At 41.6% G+C, this 15,923-nt stretch overlaps 4 non-coding genes across 4 annotated transcripts; all 4 read right to left on the reverse strand.

The window, feature by feature from the left end:
* Positions 1 to 2,247: 2,247 nt before the first annotated feature.
* Positions 2,248 to 2,360, reverse strand: LOC140302618 (U5 spliceosomal RNA). The gene has a single exon (XR_011915072.1). It is a non-coding gene; the product is annotated as a U5 spliceosomal RNA (small nuclear RNA).
* A 411-nt stretch (positions 2,361 to 2,771) lies between these two features.
* Positions 2,772 to 2,954, reverse strand: LOC140302525 (U2 spliceosomal RNA). The gene has a single exon (XR_011914988.1). It is a non-coding gene; the product is annotated as a U2 spliceosomal RNA (small nuclear RNA).
* A 12,493-nt stretch (positions 2,955 to 15,447) lies between these two features.
* Positions 15,448 to 15,560, reverse strand: LOC140302620 (U5 spliceosomal RNA). The gene has a single exon (XR_011915073.1). It is a non-coding gene; the product is annotated as a U5 spliceosomal RNA (small nuclear RNA).
* Positions 15,561 to 15,740: 180 nt separating this feature from the next.
* Positions 15,741 to 15,923, reverse strand: LOC140302526 (U2 spliceosomal RNA). Its single transcript, XR_011914989.1, has one exon. It is a non-coding gene; the product is annotated as a U2 spliceosomal RNA (small nuclear RNA).

Consider the following 15,923-nt stretch of genomic DNA (forward strand, 5'->3'; position numbering starts at 1 on the left):
TTCCCCTTTGTAGTCAGACTTTTGCCTCAGAAAACAGTGGTGGGTAAATAATCTTTCCCTACTTCTGAAGGTCGTGGTACAATGTGATAAGTGAATCCAAGAAGTCCTTCAGCTGCTGTGGGTGATGTAAGTAGTACCTGAAATGGACCTTCCCCCCATTGGGCTGGACCAGTTCTTTTTCTTTATCACTTTGATGATGATCCAGTCCCCGGGTTTTACTGTCTTCAGAGATTCCTTGACCCGTTCACCTGGAACAGACTAAACAGAAGAGATCTCTCTACTTGTTAATATTTGTATACTGCTAAGGTTTCTTCTCTTTTTCTTTTTTACTTCATCATGTCAGTTGATGACTGTGTTTTGACTGTGGGAGTACAAATGGTCTTCCATACCTTTTCTCAAATGGAGTTCATCTTGTGCTAGTTGGAGGATGCATTTTTAGGATGGTAAACAGTAAACCCAATATTTCCCATTTCTTCCATGATTTTTTTCAGTCTTGACTTAATTATTCCATTGTGTCTCTCCACGAAACCTGCTGATTGTGGATGATATGCACAGTCGTTTCTAAGGTCTATTTTAAGTTCTTTGCCATCAGTGAGATGACGTTGTTTACACAGTGTGTCAAATTATCACTGAAGATCTTTTCAGGAATTTCAAACCTAGAAATGATTTATTTTACCCGTGCTTTTGCTACTGAGAGTGCATCGGCTTGTGCACATGGAAATATTTCAGTCCATTTGGTAAAAACCTCTGTTGTCACTGAGCAGAATCGTTTCCCTTAACATTAATTTAGTTCAATGAAATCTACACAATAATGAAATAATGAAATCCAAACAAATATGTTGAAAAAGATACACTGGCTTAGGGAATTATCTTCGTTTTGGTCTTAGATTGCCCTGTTGATTGTATTTTGCACATATTTGACCTGCTAGACAAAACTTTATTCATTTACTTATTCTAAAAAGAAATTATTTTAGACCTGGAACGATCCATCTTTTATTTTTTATGGAACTCCAAATGGGAAAGGTTGAGGAGGGAAGTACTGAAGAAGCCAAAAGTGAAGGGAGGGAAAGCAGTACCAGATCTGTATTTGTTTTTAGGAAGTCTCTTTACCTCTGTCCAATTAAAGTGTGCAATTAACCCATCCAAAAACCCAGCGGCAGCTGCAATGGCAAGATTATGGATGGGGGCCTACATGAGAAGATTACGACTTTTACCATCAGACCTGAAAGTACCTGTGTCTTTTAATCTAACAAAAGGTTTTGCTTTTATAAAGACATTTTTAAACCATTTTAATTTAGAACAAGAAGATGTAAAAGTTTTAACGTGCCATCGATCTTTGCTCTCTGTTGTGCAGGAGCAGGCCCCAGTGAGTCCAGTGCGTGGGCTCACTCTTGGCGAGCCCTCAACAGTTTGGCGCATTGTGAACCTTTCAGCTCTTCTGAACAGACTTTGGGATTTGTCATGGATGGTGGCTCACGAGATTCTCCCAGTCAGGTCATGCACTCCAGGGGTATGTCGGCGACGGCCACCTGCCCCCGTCCAGGTTGTGGCGCGCCTGAGACGGTGAGGCATTTCTTCTGGGAGTGCAGTGCTGCTGTGGACTTGTGGGCAACAGCCGACTCCTTAAATTTCCCGTACTTACCAGCAAGAGAGGTCCTGTCAGCACAACTGGTGCTTTATGGGGTGAGTCAAAATCAGAACCTCAGGAAAGAGGAATTTGTCAAAAGGTGGCTCACCCTGGCCGCCATCAAAGACGCCATATGGACCTCAAGAAACTTGCTGGTAAGAAGGCACAAGCAGATTCCCCCCGTGGCTGTGATCCAGATGGCAGTAGCAACAGCCCAAGAGGCTGCAGGCCAAGGACGCAGCCACAAAGAAGCATCGCCTCTGTGCTCACTCGGACGAAGGAGCCGGAGTCACACGAAAAAAAGGTCCAAGCAATAGCAGAAGGCAGAGAAGGAATAACTGTCCACTGGTTCACGTCCGAGGGCCCTTCCTGGCACAATGCGCACTTGTAGCGGTGTTCTTTTTATGGCCATAGGTGGCCAGAGTGTCACTTTGCACCTTCGCCCACCCGCTGCACTGAGCACTCTTCAGCCCTTAAATGGCATAACTTTGCACTCCCGCACGCTCCAGCGAGCACCATTCAAGCAACATCGGCACAGTCGCAACAAGTAAGGCAACTCTACTCAGAGAAGTCACTCTGCACAGTACCAAGATTTCTTTTTCACAGACAGAAAGGGCTTCACCCGCAAAGGTAAAGCCTGCCAAAATTAGAAACAACTCATTAGTGCTGCTCTCCACGGAAGTGTTTAGTAAAAGGCGAAAGACTTGTACGTTATGAAGAGAAACCAGAGTACGATTATCCATCACTGCGGGAGCAGGGCATCAGGCTAGTTGGCATAGCCACGTTCCCCATGGTGAGCTTTGCTTGGTTGAGACGCTTGCTCCCCCCCCTTGCTCCTCGGCTGACCAAGTAGGAACAATCGGGCCCTATTCGATGGCTGCCTTGTCTTTTACTCTGTGCAAAAGACAAGGCAGCCACAAACACCACGGGAACACCGTATTGAGGCTTTGTTCTGACCGCTCATTCGGTGTCGCGTTTCTTTCAAGCAATTCTCCCGGTTAGCCCGCAATCGGCTCGCTCCCAGAGTCGTGTTAAAGTCCACTTCGCATTCACTCTCTTTTCTCAGCAGATTAAAAGAAAGTTTCATCTTGGGCTCCCTGAAACTTCCATCCTGCACCGCTGTTTGCTTTTGCACAAGAGCAGAGAAGAGCGCACCGTTCCCAGTGGCACTGCAGTACCGGGTCGATGCTTGGAGTGAACGGAGCAAGCTCCTTTTTCAACTCCTATTGCTAAAAATCCATTTAATATGTAGTCCTCGTATAGAGGACATATCAGATATTAAACTGAGTCTTTATGGTGTTATTTCACCCATTAACACTTAAGGTACCTCATACAGTGGCTGTGATATGGTTACTTAACAAAATATCTTTACCAGACATCTCTCCTACATAACTGTTCTTCTTTCACAGCCACACCTTGTTGTCGAGAGATGTGCTACACTTAATCCATCCACACTGCTACCTACCCCACAGATGGAAAGCCTCATGATTGCATGTCAGAAATACCCATCAGTGTTTTACCCAGGCCAGACTTAACTGATACAACGTTTTACTTTGTAGAATGAGAAAAAACTTCTTCAGCAATAAGCATCTCTCGACATATGACGAAATACAGATTTTGCTTTAAAATTAATTCCTTCTATCAGCCTGACTTAAAACCGTTTGTCCTCCTTATTTATCCACTTCAAATCGAGATTGAACAATTAAAACATTTTTGTAGTTTTAGAAAGAACAACTTAATCTTCAGCAATCAGTATAAAAAGAAGGTAAGAAAAGGTGCAAATGCCAACCATACATCACTAAAAGGTGGAGCGGAAGTATTCGGCTGCAAGTAGGTGTGAATGTCCGACCATAATTTGTAAAAAGCTGATGAGAAAGGGTGAGAATGCCCGACTATACACCATGAAATGCGGAAGCGGAGGTGTTCGGCTGCAAGAAGGTGTGAACGCCCGACCAAAGTTTCTAAAAAGAAGTTAAGAAAAGGTTTGAATATCCATCCAAACATAATCAAAAGCGGGAGCAGAGCTGTTCAACTGCAAGTAGGTGTGAATGTCAGATCATAATTTGCAAAAAGCTGATGAGAAAGGGTGAGAATGCCCGACTATACATCATCAAATGCGGGAGCGGAGTTGTTCGGCTGTGAGTAGGTGTGAATCTCCGACCATAATTGCTGAAAAATGTATTATAAAAGGTAAGAATGCCGGTCGATACATCATCAAAAGCGGGAGAGGTGGTGTTCGGCTGCAAGTAGGTGGGAATGTCCAGCCATAATTACTCACAAATGGGTAAGAAAAGGTAGTATTGCCAGACCATACATGATCAAAACAGGGAGCGGAGGTGGTTCAGCTGCAAAAAGGTGTGAATGTTCGACTAAAGTTTGTAAAAAGCGGGTAAGATAAGGTGCGAATGCCCGACAATGTATGATCAAAAGAAGGAGTGGAGGTGTTCAGCTGCAAGAAGGTCTGAATGTCCTTCAATAATTGCTAGAGAAAATTAAAGAAATTTTTCGAAAATCAAACCGCACATGATCATAAGCGGGAGTGGAGGTGTTCAGCTGCAAGAAGGTTTGAATGTCCGAGCATAGTTTGTAAAAAGCGGGTAAGAAAAGGTGCCAATGCCCGAACATACACCATCAAAAGAGGGAGCGGAGGTGTTCCGCTGTAAGAAGGTGTGAATGTCCGACCATAGTTGGTAAAAAGCGGGTAAGAAAAGGTTAAAATACCCGACTGTACACAATTAAAAGAGGGAGCGGAGGTGTTCGGCTGCAAGAAGGTGTGAACGTCCGACCAAAGGTTGTAAAAAGCAGTTAAGAAAAGGTTCGAATATCCAACCAAACATAATCAAAAGCGGGAGCAGAGATGTTCGACTGCAAGTAGGTGTGAATGTCAGATCGTAAATTGCAAAAAGCTGATGAGAAAAGGTGAGAATTTCTGACTATATACCATCAAATGCGGGAGCGGAGTTGTTCGGCTGTGAGAAGGTGTGAATCTCCGACCATAATTGTTGAAAAATGTGTTAGAAAACGTAAGAATGCCGGTCCATCCATCATCAAAAGCGAGAGAGGTGGTGTTCGGCTGCAAGTAGGTGTGAATGTCCAGCCATAATTACTCACAAACGGGTGAGAAAAGGTAGTATTGCCAGACCATACATGATCAAAACAGGGAAGCGGAGGTGGTTCAGCTGCAAGAAGGTGTGAATGTCCAACTAAAGTTCAAATATATTAACAAAAGCGGGAGGAGAGGTCTACGGATGAGAGTGGTTGAGAATTTCCAACCATAATCTATGAAATGCGGTGAAAAAAAGTGGGTGTGAATATCCCACCATACAAGTATGGTGGAGAGGAAGCTGTGAATGGCCGACCATAGTTTGCAAAAAACGGGTAAGAAAAGGTTCGAATGCCCGAACATACACCATCAAAAGAGGGAGCGGAGGTGTTCCGCTGTAAGAAAGTGTGAATGTCCGACCAAAGTTTGGAAAAAGCAGTTAAGAAAAGGTTCGAATATCCAACCAAATATAATCAAAAGCGGGAGCAGAGCTGTTCGACTGCAAGTAGGTGTGAATGTCCTCAACGTTTTTCTTTGTTGAAATCGATCTAGACATTGATAAATATGAAGGACAAAGCAGTTTCCACTTGGTTTGAGTGAAGGAATTCATTTTATACATAAAATCCCAAATCATGTAGAACGTATGAAAAGAAGTTTATTCTCGGATTCCTCGTCCTTCAGTGTTGCACTTTCTTCTACTGCAAAATACAATGTTTTTTTTTGTTGAAGTCGATCTAGACATTGATAAATATGAAGGACAAAGCAGTTTTAACTTGGATTGAGTGAAGGAATTCATTTTATTCATAAAATCCCAAATCATGCAGAACATATGAAAAGAAGCTTATTCTCGGATTCCTGATCCTCCAGTGTTGCACTTTCCTATACTGCAAAATCCAATGTTGTTCTTTGTTGAAGTCGATCTAGACATTGATAAATATGAAGGACAAAGCAGTTTCCACTTGGTTTGAGTGAAGGAATTCATTTTATAGATAAAATCCAAAATCGTGCAGAAGTCATGAAAGTAAGCTTATTCTCGGATTCCTGAAACTTTAGATTTGCTCTTTCTTTTACCGCAAAGTCCAGTGTTGTTTTTTTGTTTAAATCTTTCTAAACATTGATCAACATGAAGGACAAAGCAGTTTTAACATAGTTTGAGTGAAGGAATTAATTTTATACATAAAATCCCAAATCATGCAGAACGTATGAAAAGAAGCTTATTCTCGGATTCCTCGTCCTTCAGTGTTGCACTTTCTTCTACTGCAAAATACAATGTTTTTCTTTGTTGAAGTCGATCTAGACATTGATAAATATGAAGGACAAAGCAGTTTTCACTTGGTTTGAGTGAAGGAATTAATTTTATACATAAAATCTCAAATCATGCAGAACATATGAAAATAAGCTTATTCTCGGATTCCTGATTCTTCAGTGTTGCTCTTTTTTTCTACTGCAAAGAACAACGTTGTTTTTTTTGTTTAAATCTTTCTAGACATGGTAAATATGAAGGACAAAACAATTTTAACATAGTTTGAGTGAAGGAATGCATTTTATAAGTAAAATCGCAAATCATGCAGAACTCACGAAAAGCTTTTTCTCAGATTTCTGAACCATTAGTGTTGCTCTTTCTTTTACTGCAAAATACAACGTTGTTTTTTGTTGAAATCTATCTAGACATTGATAAATACCAGCCGAACATCTCTGAAAGGCTTTCTTACCTTTTCTTACCCGCTTTTTACAAACTATAGTCAGACATTCACACCTTGCAGCTGAACCATCTCCGCTCCCTGTTTTGATTATCTATGGTCTGGCAATACTAACTTTTCTTACCCGTTTGTGAGTAATTATGGCTGGACATTCACACCTACTTGCAGTCTAACAGCTCTGCTCCCGCTTTTGATTATGTTTGGTTGGATATTCGAACCTTTTCTTAACTGCTTTTTACAAACTTTGGTCGGACGTTCACACCTTCTTGCAGCCGAAACCTCCACTTCCGCTTTTGATGGTATATATTCGGGCATTCAAAAGTTTTCTTACCCGCTTTTTACAAACCATGGTCGGACTTTCACACATTCTCTTAGCTGAACAACTCCGCTCCCTCTTTTGACTGTGTATGTTCGGACATTGGCACCTTGTGTTACCCATTTTTCAGTAATTATGGGTGGACATTCACACCTTCTTGCAGCTGAAAACCTCCTCTCCCGCTTATGATCATGTGCGGTTTGATATTCGAAAATTTTCTTTCATGTTTTCTAGCAATTATCGATGGACATTCAGACCTTGTTGCAGCTGAACACCTCCGCTCCCTCTTTTGATCATACATTGTCGGGCATTCGCACCTTTTCTTACCCGCTTTTTACAAATTTTGGGACTTTCACACCTTTTAGTAGCCGAACAACTCCGCTCCCTCTATTGATTGTGTACAGTCGGGTATTTTAACCTTTTCTTACCCGCTTTTTACCAACTATGGTCGGACATTCACACATTCGGACATTACAGGGGAACACCTCCGCTCCCTCTTTTGATGGTGTATGTTCGGGCATTCGAACCTTTTCTTAACCGTTTTTTACAAACTATGCTCGGACATTCATACCTTCTTGTAGCCGAACACATCCACTCCTGCTTTTGATGATGTATGGTTGGGCATTCGAACCTACTTGTTGCCCGCTTTTCATTAATTATGGGTGGACATTCACACCTTGTCGCAGCCAAACACCTCCGCTCCCTGTTTTGATCATGTATGGTTTGACATTTGCACCTTTTCTCACACGCTTTTTACTATTGTCGGCCATTCACAGCTTCCTCTCCAGCATACTTGTATGGTAGGATATTCACACCCACTTGCATCCGAAGACCTCCGCCCCCACTTTTGTTGATATTTAGTTGGTCATTCGCACCTTACCCGCTTTTGGCAAACTATGGCCTTCTTGCAGCCAAACACCTCTGATCTCGCTTTTGATGATGTAAGGTTGGGCATTCAGATCTTGCTTCACCTGCTTTTCACCAAATATAGTCGGACATTCACACCTTCTTGCAGCCGAACACTTCCGCTCCACCTTTTAGTGTTCTATCACACTTTTTTTCCCCCCGCATTTTATAGATTATGGATGGAAATTCTCAACCACTCTCATCCGAAGACCTCTCCTCCCGCTTTTGTTAATATATTTGAACTTTAGTCGGACATTCACACCTACTTGCAGCCGAACACCACCTCTCTCGCTTTTGATGATGTATGGACCGGCATTCTTACCTTTTCTAACACATTTTTCAGCAATTATGGTCGGAGATTCACACCTACTCACAGCGGAACAACTCCGCTCCCGCATTTGATGGTGTATAGTCGGGCATTCTCACCCTTTCTCATCAGCTTTTTGCAAATTATGATCTGACATTCACACCTACTTGCAGTTGAACAGCTCTGCTCCCGCTTTTGATTATGTTTGGTTGGATATTCTCACCTTTTCTTAACTGCTTTTTACAAACTTTGGTTGGACGTTCACACCTTCTTGTAGCCGAACACATCCACTCCTGCTTTTGATGATGTATGGTTGGGCATTCGCACTTTTTTTTTACCCATTTTTCAGGAATTATGGGTGGACATTCACACCTTCTTGCAGCTGAACACCTCCTCTCCCACTTATGATCATGTGCGGTTTGATTTTCGAAAATTTTCTTTCATGTTCTCTAGCAATTATTGATGGACATTCAGACCTTCTTGCAGCTGAACACCTCCACTCCCTCTTTTGATCATACATTGTCGGGCATTCGCACCTTGTCATACCCGCTTTTTACAAACGTTTAGTCGAACATTCACACCATTTTGAAGCTGAACCACCTCCGCTCCCTGTTTTGATCATGTATGGTCTGGCAATACTACTTTTTGTTACCCATTTGTGAATAATTATGGCTGGACGTTCACACCTTCTTTCAGCTGAACACCTCCTCTCCCACTTATGATCATGTGCGGTTTGATATTCGAAAATTTTCTTTCATGTTTTCTAGCAATTATCGATGGACATTCAGACCTTCTTGCAGCCGAACACCTCCGCTTCCGCTTTTGATGGTGTATATTCGGGCATACAAACCTTTTCTTACCCGCTTTTTACAAACCATGGTCGGACTTTCACACCCTCTCTTAGCTGAACAACTCCGCTCCCTCTTTTGATTGTGTACAGTCGGGTATTTTAACCTTTTCTTACCCGCTTTTTACCAACTATGGTCGGACATTCACACCTTCTTACAGCGGAACACCTCCGCTCCCTCTTTTAATGGTGTATGTTCGGGCATTGGCACCTTGTCTTACCAATTTTTCAGTAATTATGGGTGGACATTCACACCTTCTTTCAGCTGAACACCTCCTCTCCCACTTATGATCATGTGCGGTTTGATATTCGAAAATTTTCTTTCATGTTTTCTAGCAATTATCGATGGACATTCAGACCTTCTTGCAGCTGAACACCTCCGTTCCCTCTTTTGATCATACATTGTCGGGCATTCACACCTTGTCTTACCCGCTTTTTAGAAACCATGGTCGGACTTTCACACCTTTTAGTAGCCGAACAACTCCGCTCCCTGTTTTGATCATTTATGGTCTGGCAATGCTACCTTTTCTTACCCGTTTGTGAGTAATTTTGGCTGGACATTCACAGCTTCTTGCAGCCGAACACCTCTTCTCACGCTTTTGATGATGAATGGTCCGGCATTCTTACCTTTTCTAACACATTTTTCAGCATTTATTGTCGGTCATTCACACCCTTTCCCATCAGCTTTTTGCAAATTATGATCTGACATTCACACCTACTTGCAGTCGAACACCCTTGCTCCCGCTTTTGATTATGTTTGGTTGGATATTCGAACCTTTTCTTAACTGCGTTTTACAAACTTTGGTCGGACGTTCACACCTTCTTGCAGCCGAACACCTCCGCTTCCGCTTTTGATGGTGTATATTCGGGCATTCAAACCTTTTCTTACCCGCTTTTTACAAACCATGGTCGGACTTTCACACCTTCTTTTAGCCGAAAAACTCCGCTCCCGCTATTGATTGTGTACAGTCGGATATTTTAACCTTTTCTTACCCGCTTTTTACCAACTACGGTCAGACATTCACACCTTACAGCGGAACACCTCCACTCCCTCTTTTGATGGTGTATGTTCAGGCATTCGAACCTTTTCTTACCCGCTTTTTACAAACTATGGTCGGGCATTCAAACCTTCTTGTAGCCGAACACATCAACTCCTGCTTTTGATCATGTATGGTTGGACATTCGCACCTTTTCTCACCCGCTTTTTCTCATAGACTATTCTACCATCAACAACTTGGAAACCATAATCGACTCTCTAGATGCAGAAAAAGCATTTGATGGAGTGAACTGGAAATTTTTATTCGCAACATTAAACAAATTCGGGTTTGTGTCACACTTCATCAACTGGATAAGGATATTATATAGCTCCCCAAATGCAAGTGTCAGGACAAATGATCAAACTTCTCCAAGCTTCAGTCTGCAGAGAGGTACAAGACAGGGTTACCAACTTTTTCTCCCTCATTTTTTGCTATTTTCATCAAACCTTTAGCAGCTGCTATAAGACAAGATAGAAATATTAAAGGCATCCAACCCCAAAATATTGAGCATAAAATAAGTCTTTATGCTGATGATGTATTACTTTTCCTTCAGAACTCACAGACGTCTCTCACTCACACGATCACACTCATAAATAAATTCTCTGCACTTTGTGACTACTCTATCAACTGGTCTAAGACCACAGTTCTGCCCATTAACTGTAGGGTCCAGAATATACCTGCAATCACTTTACAGTCAGGAAATATTAGATATTTAGGCATAAACATTTCCTCCAGGCTCTCAGAGCTAACAAAGCTAAATTATGTGCAATTATTAAAGAGAATAGAGGACGAGCTCTCTCGTTGGAAGTCCTTACCTATATCACTTATGGGGAGAGTTACAACCATTAAAATGATGATACTACCAAAAGTTAACTATTTGTTCTCAATGATCCCCATAAAACCATCTGCTACTTGGTTTAAGTCACTAGATTCATGCATCTCCAAATTTCTGTGGAAAAACAAACCCTTAGTTTAAAAACCCTACAGAAGACCAAGGACAGTGGTGGATTAGATTGACCTCATTTTCAGCACTATTCCTTTGCCAATAGGTTACAATATATATCAAAATGGTTTAAACCTTGTTGTTGTCACAGTTCCCAGAGACGTTGTAATCGTTGAGGATTCTATATTCACCCCCTCATTAGAGGCACGTGTTGCAGATTGATGACACTGAATCTTCTTCTCTGTTCATTGCTGGCATCATTCCCAGCATCGTAAGTGTTCGTGGCATTGTTAGCCTCTTCTTTTGGATCTTGATATCGAGCATCCTTTTGTATTTCTGGTTTGTCAGTCCTCTCTCTTCGTTCACCGGAGTCTTCGTCTCTTTGTCCTTGAGTTTGGTGATTTTTTCTTCTTTTGATGCCTTGACACAGTGTGACAGGTGATACCACGTGGGAGATCCTTTAACTTGGACTGCTGTACCTGTGCTGCGAAATGGCTGTGGTGCTCAAATGGTCTCTCCTTCATCATATACACAGTTATTTATACATCACCTTCCACCATGAAGCGTTGTCCCTTTTTGTTTCTCTCTTTGTTCTTAAAATGCTGTTATGCATGTCTAAACCAATCCATTAAATTAGATCATTTTGGCAGTAAAGCGATCTACAATGTGCTTGGTCGCAAAGCTGCTCATCTGTGGTAAACAGCTCTTCAGAAAGGCATTCTTCAATTGATTTCACTAATTTTATGTAATAATTTTGTGATTTCCTACAAAACTACACTTCTTCTCCCATCTGTCTGAGTATTTAATATTGTCTGGGTCCCGTTAAAACATGTATTTTTCCCATCTAATTCCTTGTTTGCTTTAAAACAAGTATTCCCCATTTTCTATCCCTTCAGTAACCAACCGGTTTGTATGGAGTACACTGGAGCAACTTGACTGATCAGTAAAACACTGCTTTTGTTGTCACCGCAAGGCTTCCCCCGTCGGTTGTTTCACTGAGACACTACTGAGTAACTACAACTCAACACAGTTTATACACATAACATTCATATACATACTAACAAACAAACAAACAATTATTTATCGCAATTTTCTCATCTCTGTTTGAACGTACACCCAGGTAAATATTCCTTTAGTCTTGTCATACCGACTATGGACCCATTCATTGTTTAACTTCACTGTTTTGCAAATCCTAATTGAATATTACACATTGACATTGAACTTTACTGGATAAGCAGGTCTTCATTGCATTCAGCAGCCTATATGTGAGCATCTATGTGTAAGCTGTTCTTCTTTGCATTTATCAGCAGCAAGCAATTCTTCATTGCACATGCATATGAAAATAGTACAACAATTTCAATGCGTTAGCGAAACCTTCTATATCAGGAGTGTCCATCATGATGCTGGGAATAGAACCTCTTTCCCAGAATAGTTCATTACTCAACTGATCATAACTCCGCAATGAGCACATTTCAAAGTATCATTCCTCTACATGTATTCAAAAATCTATGTGTAAATGTTTAATATTTCTTATATTTGTTGATGTCATTCTGTGTGCATGTGGCCTAAACCCAATCTCTGTGTGGCAATTTTAACTTAAACAAGTTGAACTCTGCCTCTGATCATTTAAAAAAGGTGTGTACCAATATCAACTTTTCTCAGGTAATTACTGATCCTACAAAACCAATCTTAAGAGATCCTTCAAGGTTGTCCCTGATTGGCTCAATCTTAACAAATCAAAGGTAGAAAATCCGCAGTATCTGAACTTGGTGTTAGTTATCACTGCTCAATAGCCTGTATCAGAATTGCAAAAATGAAAACATTAGGTCCACGCTTGGTATCCAGATCCTGAAACATCTCCATGAGCAGGATTTTTTTTTAACTGATCTGTTGAATAGTTATACTCATGACACTGTTAAAATCCCAGATGAAGATCTAGCACTTGACCATTTTTGTAAATCTTCTAATTCCATAGTTGATAAACACGGCCCTTTTAAAAAGTATAGAACTTAGAACAGGTCTAGTCCCTGGCTTTCGTCAGAACTGTCTTCTTTACTTAAAAAATAAATAAACCTTGGATGCTAGCTGGGCATATGAGGGACCCGGGTCATTGCCTTGCTTTTAGGAAGCTTAGAAATAAAGGTACAGCAGAAATAAGAAAGGCCAAGTCTGATCATTATCTAAATTTGATTCCCAGAGCTTACTCAGATTTCAGAAAAGTCTGTCCTACTGCTCCTGTTTTTAATTAGACTTCTATGCCTTCGCAGTCGCAGCTTTGTCACTCCTTTTAAGCTTATTGTATGTTCTAAATGTTGTTTTAATCGTGTCTTCAAAAGTTTTTTGTTTTTTTTTGTCTCAGCTATTGTATATGAGATTATTTTCTCCATTTATCTCCAAGTTTAAATAAATGTTATTACTAGTGTGGCACTTTCTATGTCAAGGGGACAGTGGTGGTACTCTGTATGGTTATTTTAGTCACACCCTATGTTCTCATGTTAGCCGTTGTTTTCTTCACTGAGGTTGAGATGAACCCCCTCCTGTTGAGAGAATTCCCCTTTGTAGTCAGACTTTTGCCTCAGAAAACAGTGGTGGGTAAATAATCTTTCCCTACTTCTGAAGGTCGTGGTACAATGTGATAAGTGAATCCAAGAAGTCCTTCAGCTGCTGTGGGTGATGTAAGTAGTACCTGAAATGGACCTTCCCCCCATTGGGCTGGACCAGTTCTTTTTCTTTATCACTTTGATGATGATCCAGTCCCCGGGTTTTACTGTCTTCAGAGATTCCTTCACCGGTTCACCTGGAACAGACTAAACAGAAGAGATCTCTCTACTTGTTAATATTTGTATACTGCTAAGGTTTCTTCTCTTTTTCTTTTTTTCTTCATCATGTCAGTTGATGACTGTGTTTTGACTGTGGGAGTACAAATGGTCTTCCATACCTTTTCTCAAATGGAGTTCATCTTGTGCTAGTTGGAGGATGCATTTTTAGGATGGTAAACAGTAAACCCAATATTTCCCATTTCTTCCATGATTTTTTTCAGTCTTGACTTAATTATTCCATTGTGTCTCTCCACGAAACCTGCTGATTGTGGATGATATGCACAGTCGTTTCTAAGGTCTATTTTAAGTTCTTTGCCATCAGTGAGATGACGTTGTTTACACAGTGTGTCAAATTATCACTGAAGATCTTTTCAGGAATTTCAAATCTAGAAATGATTTATTTTACCCGTGCTTTTGCTACTGAGAGTGCATCGGCTTGTGCACATGGAAATATTTCAGTCCATTTGGTAAAAACCTCTGTTGTCACTGAGCAGAATCGTTTCCCTTAACATTAATTTAGTTCAATGAAATCTACACAATAATGAAATAATGAAATCCAAACAAATATGTTGAAAAAGATACACTGGCTTAGGGAATTATCTTCGTTTTGGTCTTAGATTGCCCTGTTGATTGTATTTTGCACATATTTGACCTGCTAGACAAAACTTTATTCATTTACCTATTCTAAAAAGAAATTATTTTAGACCTGGAACGATCCATCTTTTATTTTTTATGGAACTCCAAATGGGAAAGGTTGAGGAGGGAAGTACTGAAGAAGCCAAAAGTGAAGGGAGGGAAAGCAGTACCAGATCTGTATTTGTTTTTAGGAAGTCTCTTTACCTCTGTCCAATTAAAGTGTGCAATTAACCCATCCAAAAACCCAGCGGCAGCTGCAATGGCAAGATTATGGATGGGGGCCTACATGAGAAGATTACGACTTTTACCATCAGACCTGAAAGTACCTGTGTCTTTTAATCTAACAAAAAGTTATGCTTTTATAAAGACATTTTTAAACCATTTTAATTTAGAACAAGAAGATGTACAAGTTTTAACGTGCCATCGATCTTTGCTCTCTGTTGTGCAGGAGCAGGCCCCAGTGAGTCCAGTGCGTGGGCTCACTCTTGGCGAGCCCTCAACAGTTTGGCGCAGTGTGAACCTTTCAGCTCTTCTGAACAGACTTTGGGATTTGTCATGGATGGTGGCTCACGAGATTCTCCCAGTCAAGTCATGCACTCCAGGGGTATGTCGGCGACGGCCACCTGCCCCCGTCCAGGTTGTGGCGCGCCGACTCCTTAAATTTCCCGTACTTACCAGCAAGAGAGGTCCTGTCAGCACAACTGGTGCTTTATGGGGTGAGTCAAAATCAGAACCTCAGGAAAGAGGAATTTGTCAAAAGGTGGCTCACCTTGGCCGCCATCAAAGACGCCATATGGACCTCAAGAAACTTGCTGGTAAGAAGGCACAAGCAGATTCCCCCCGTGGCTGTGATCCAGATGGCAGTAGCAACAGCCCAAGAGGCTGCAGGCCAAGGACGCAGCCACAAAGAAGCATCGCCTCTGTGCTCACTCGGACGAAGGAGCCGGAGTCACACGAAAAAAAGGTCCAAGCAATAGCAGAAGGCAGAGAAGCAATAACTGTCCACTGGTTCACGTCCGAGGGCCCTTCCTGGCAAAATGCGCACTTGTAGCGGTGTTCTTTTTATGGCCATAGGTGGCCAGAGTGTCACTTTGCACCTCCGCCCACCCGCTGCACTGAGCACTCTTCAGCCCTTAAATGGCATAACTTTGCACTCGAGCACCATTCAAGCAACATCGGCACAGTCGAAACAAGTAAGGCAACTCTACTCAGAGAAGTCACTCTGCACAGTAACAAGATTTCTTTTTCACAGACAGAAAGGGCTTCACCCGCAAAGGTAAAGCCTGCCAAAATTAGAAACAACTCATTAGTGCTGCTCTCCACGGAAGTGTTTAGTAAAAGGCGAAAGACTTGTACGTTATGAAGAGAAACCAGAGTACGATTATCCATCACTGCGGGAGCAGGGCATCAGGCTAGTTGGCATAGCCACGTTCCCCATGGTGAGCTTTAAAGTCCACTTCGCATTCACTCTCTTTTCTCAGCAGATTAAAAGAAAGTTTCATCTTGGGCTCCCTGAAACTTCCATCCTGCACCGCTGTTTGCTTTTGCACAAGAGCAGAGAAGAGCGCACCGTTCCCAGTGGCACTGCAGTACCGGGTCGATGCTTGGAGTGAACGGAGCAAGCTCCTTTTTCAACTCCTATTGCTAAAAATCCATTTAATATGTAGTCCTCGTATAGAGGACATATCAGATATTAAACTGAGTCTTTATGGTGTTATTTCACCCATTAACACTTAAGGTAC

Source organism: Leuresthes tenuis, unplaced genomic scaffold, assembly GCF_036924035.1.
Source record: "Leuresthes tenuis unplaced genomic scaffold, fLeuTen1.0.hap1 SCAF_2, whole genome shotgun sequence".
Lineage (NCBI taxonomy): Eukaryota > Metazoa > Chordata > Actinopteri > Atheriniformes > Atherinopsidae > Leuresthes > Leuresthes tenuis.